We start from the raw sequence: 5,000 nt of genomic DNA, 5'->3' as shown, positions 1-5,000 counted from the left end.
CCGAGAGGCTGTCGGGGTCTGTGCGTATTTTTGGGGGGTGCTTCTCGGGTGCGAATTTGGGGCCCATGGTTCGCGACTAATGATGCCTTTTGGTCCGAGGGGACTTAAAATTCAAGCAGAGACCCTCGGAGAGCACGTCCTTTTCTCGGGTAAAGACTTGGAATCCCGGAAGTTGGGTATCTTCCGCAGACTTGGAGGGGTCTTCTCCGCGTAATTCGTGGAGGTGCTTCTCGGGCTTGGGGCTCGTGTCTCACGACTAATGATGCCTTTTGGCCCGGGGACTCTTTAAAAATAGGGCAGTCAAACCAGAAGAGCTCGTCCTTTTCTCTGGGAAAGACTCGAACTCCGGGGCCCGGGCATTTGGGTGTCCCCTGCGGACTTCAAGGGGAGTTGTCTGGACTGAAGGAGCAGGGCCCGGCGTGCAGGACTAATGATGCCTTTGGCCCCGAAGGGCCTGAGGCATCCCTAGGGAGAAAGTGGAGTTGTGGCTCGGGCTTTTTCCGGGAACCCGGCAGACCCTCGTAACTTCGAGGTAGGTGCCCGAGCGTTCTGATTTTTCGTAGGGCCTAAGTGCGTAGTCTTGATATTGAGCTCGGGATTTTTACGGCAACACGGCTCGAGGTAAGTTCCCGAGCGTTTTGAATTTTGAAGCGGCGACTCTGCGTACTGGTGATTTTGGCCTCGGTATTTTGACGAAAAAAAGGCTGGTCATCGTACCCTCGAGGTAGCTTACCGAGCGTTTTGACTTTGCAATAGGTTACTCTGCGTACTGTTGATGTTGGCCTCGGTATTTACACGGCAACACCGCAGGTGATCGTACCCAGGAGGTAAGTTCCCGAGCGTTTTGAATTTTGAAGCGGCGACTCTGCGTACTGGTGATTTTGGCCTCGGTATTTTGACGAAAAAAAGGCTGGTCATCGTACCCTCGAGGTAGCTTACCGAGCGTTTTGACTTTGCAATAGGTTACTCTGCGTACTGTTGATGTTGGCCTCGGTATTTACACGGCAACACCGCAGGTGATCGTACCCAGGAGGTAAGTTCCCGAGCGTTTTGAATTTTGAAGTGGCGACTCTGCGTACTGGTGATTTTTGCCTCGGTATTTGGACGAAAACACGGCAGGTCATCGCACCCTCGAGGTAAGTTCCCGATCGTTTTGACTTTTTTTGACCTAATTTCCGCATACCCCGTGGTGGCATTCCGAACGTTTTCACTTTTAGGTGACTGTGCATGCTTGCCCCAGACGCGATAGACATCGTGTGAAAATGGTTTTGCTTACGTCTACGGCCACACCACTGGTAAAGCACCGCTTCTCGTCTGCTCCGCGAAGTTAATCCCTGTCGGGCCGGGATAGTACTTGGATGGGTGACCGCCTGGGAACTCCCGGTGCTGTAGACCTCTTTTTTTTTTCTTTTTTTTTGCGTTCAAGTGTCCGAGAGGCTGGTAGGTGGGACCGCCGTGGCATGTCCGCCCGTCCCGTCTTTTGTTGTCCATCATATCGGGCGTGGAATGTTGTTTGTCCCCCCAAATGGATGGAGGTAACGGAGCGCGTTAGGGAAGGGGCAGGGCTGGCTAGGGCTGGCACCTTAAACGAAGTTAAGATTAGGGCAAGAGCTAGGGTTAAGAACGCACATCGAGTGAACGGATACGGTTAGGGCAAAAGCTAGGGTTAGCACCACAGATGAAGTTAAAGGATACGGTAAAGGTTAGGGTTAGGGTTAGGGTTAGGGTTAGCACCGCAAATGGACTTAACGGATGCTGTTAGGGCAGAAGTTAGGGTTAGCACCAGAAATCAAGTGAACGGATACGGTTAGGGCAAGGGTTAGGGTTAGCACCAGAAATCGAGTTAACGGATACGGTTCGGGCAAGGGTTAGGGTTAGCACCAGAAATCGAGTTAACGGATACGGTTAGGGCAGGACTTAGGGTTAGCACCGCAAATGGACTTAACGGATACGGTTAGGGCAAGAGCTAGGGTTAGCACCGCAAATGGACTTAACGGATACGGTTAGGGCTGGACTTAGGGTTAGCACCACAAATCGAGCTAACGGATAGTGTTAGGGCAGAAGTTAGGGTAAAGACGAAAAATCGAGCCGGCCCGTTGCGGCGCGCTTTTTTAGGTTGTGTTTTTGAGAGTGACTTGTGGGGCGCGTTGTGGGATGCCTGTTTTTGGAGGTGTTGCGTGACGGGCGTGCCGCCGTCCCGTTTTTCAGTCCTTTGAGGTGGACTTTTTTAGATTGTGCTTTTGAGAGTGACCTGTGGGGCGCGTTGTGGGATGCATGTTTTTGGAGGTATGGCGTGACGGGCGTGCCGCCGTCCCGTTTTTCAGTCCGTTGAGGTGCGCTTTTTCAGATTGTGTTTTTGAGAGTGACCTGTGGGACGCGTTGTGGGATGCCTGTTTTTGGAGGTATGGCGTGACGGGCGTGCCGCCGTCCCCTGTTTTTCAGTCCGTTGAGGTGCGCTTTTTCAGATTGTGTTTTTGAGAGTGACCTGTGGGACGCGTTGTGGGATGCCTGTTTTTGGAGGTATGGCGTGACGGGCGTGCCGCCGTCCCCTGTTTTGCAGTCCTTTGGGGGTGCGCCTTTTTGGATTGTGTTTTGTGGGAGTGACCTGTGGGGCGCGTTGTGGGACGTGCTCCCGTGTTGGCCTTGTGTGTCGCCCCGTTGCCGCAAGCAACCCTTTTCGGCTTCGATTTGAGTTTGGACTTGCGGGGTGCGACGGGAGGCTTGGCACGGTGCGCCGTCCGTGCGATGATGTTGTCGGCGGTGCCCCGCCAGCTTACCGTTCGCGCTGCCGCACTTGCGTCGTTGGTGGTTTGCCCTGAGCGGCGTCGACGTTTGGTCTGCGTTGGCGTTGTTTGTCTGTGATGATTTTGGTGCGTGGTGGTGACGTGGGCGTTTGACTTTGTAGGGGAATCGCGGACATGGGTTGTTGTGGCGGGGAATTCGCGGAGTGTTGGAATGAAAGACAATGGTTCTGGGTCGGCAATTGTAAATGCGAATGCGCCTGACTGTGCCCTGTAGGTCTTACGAGGTCTGACGAGGTCTTACATCGCGGACATGTATTTTTTAACGATGGCGGACGGAGCGTTTTCTTGTGTCGGAATGAAAGACAATGTTTTCCTAGCCACCTGTAAGTGAAATGAAGCCTGCCGGAATGGCGGACGTGTACGTATGTGCCGGGCCACGGACGCACTTGCGGCATTGGGTGTTGTGTTTGAATTAAAGACAGTGGTTTCCCTAGCCACCTGTAAGTAAAATTAAACCTGCCGGAATGGCGGACGTGTATTTTTGTCACGGCGGACGGAGCGTTTTCTTGTGTAGGAATTAAAGACAATGTTTTCCTAGCCACCTGTAAGTGAAATGAAGCCTGCCGGAATGGCGGACGTGTATTTTTGTCACGGCGGACGGAGCGTTTTCTTGTGTAGGAAGTAAAGACAATGTTTTCCTAGCCACCTGTAAGTGAAATGAAGCCTGCCGGAATGGCGGACGTGTAGTTTCGTGACGGCGGACGGAGTGTTTTCTGGCGTTGGAATGAAAGACGATGGTTTTCCTAGCCAGACATAAGTCAACTTGAACCTGCCCGTATCTCTTGGTCAAGGGACCGTGGTGTCTCACTACTTACTTTGTAGGGGAATCGAGGACATGTGTTTTTGTAAGGGGGGAATTCACTTAGTGTTGGAATGAAAGACAATGGTGTGGGATAGGCAGTTGTAAATACGAATAAGCCTGACTGTGCCCTGTAGGTCTTACAAGGTCTTGCAAGGTCTTTCATCGCGGACATGTATTTTTTAATGATGGCGGACGGAGCGTTTTCTTGTGTAGGAATGAAAGACAATGTTTTCCTAGCCACCTGTAAGTGAAATGAAGCCTGCCGGAATGGCGGACGTGTACTTATGTGCCGGGGCACGGACGCACTTGCGGCATTGGGTGTTGTGTTTGAATTAAAGACAGTGGTTTCCCTAGCCACCTGTAAGTAAAATTAAACCTGCCGGAATGGCGGACGTGTATTTTTGTCACGGCGGACGGAGCGTTTTCTTGTGTAGGAAGTAAAGACAATGTTTTCCTAGCCACCTGTAAGTGAAATGAAGCCTGCCGGAATGGCGGACGTGTAGTTTCGTGACGGCGGACGGAGTGTTTTCTTGCGTTGGAATGAAAGACGATGGTTTTCCTAGCCAGACATAAGTCAACTTGAACCTGCCCGTATCTCTTGGTCAAGGGACCGTGGTGTCTCACTACTTACTTTGTAGGGGAATCGAGGACATGTGTTTTTGTAAGGGGGGAATTCACTTAGTGTTGGAATGAAAGACAATGGTGTGGGATAGGCAGTTGTAAATACGAATAAGCCTGACTGTGCCCTGTAGGTCTTACAAGGTCTTGCAAGGTCTTTCATCGCGGACATGTATTTTTTAATGATGGCGGACGGAGCGTTTTCTTGTGTAGGAATGAAAGACAATGTTTTCCTAGCCACCTGTAAGTGAAATGAAGCCTGCCGGAATGGCGGACGTGTACTTATGTGCCGGGGCACGGACGCACTTGCGGCATTGGGTGTTGTGTTTGAATTAAAGACAGTGGTTTCCCTAGCCACCTGTAAGTAAAATTAAACCTGCCGGAATGGCGGACGTGTATTTTTGTCACGGCGGACGGAGCGTTTTCTTGTGTAGGAAGTAAAGACAATGTTTTCCTAGCCACCTGTAAGTGAAATGAAGCCTGCCGGAATGGCGGACGTGTAGTTTCGTGACGGCGGACGGAGTGTTTTCTTGCGTTGGAATGAAAGACGATGGTTTTCCTAGCCAGACATAAGTCAACTTGAACCTGCCCGTATCTCTTGGTCAAGGGACCGTGGTGTCTCACTACTTACTTTGTAGGGGAATCGAGGACATGTGTTTTTGTAAGGGGGGAATTCACTTAGTGTTGGAATGAAAGACAATGGTGTGGGATAGGCAGTTGTAAATACGAATAAGCCTGACTGTGCCCTGTAGGTCTTACAAGGTCTTGCAAGGTCT

At 51.3% G+C, this 5,000-nt stretch overlaps 1 non-coding gene across 1 annotated transcript; it reads left to right on the top strand.

The window, feature by feature from the left end:
* The first annotated feature begins 1,276 nt into the window (after positions 1 to 1,276).
* On the top strand, positions 1,277 to 1,395 carry LOC137260504 (5S ribosomal RNA). Its single transcript, XR_010954762.1, has one exon. It is a non-coding gene; the product is annotated as a 5S ribosomal RNA (ribosomal RNA).
* Positions 1,396 to 5,000: the final 3,605 nt, after the last annotated feature.

This window comes from Haliotis asinina, chromosome 13 (genome assembly GCF_037392515.1).
Source record: "Haliotis asinina isolate JCU_RB_2024 chromosome 13, JCU_Hal_asi_v2, whole genome shotgun sequence".
NCBI classification, from domain to species: Eukaryota; Metazoa; Mollusca; class Gastropoda; order Lepetellida; family Haliotidae; genus Haliotis; species Haliotis asinina.
Note: the sequence above shows the minus strand (reverse complement) of the source record. Positions and strands in the feature narration are given on the sequence as shown.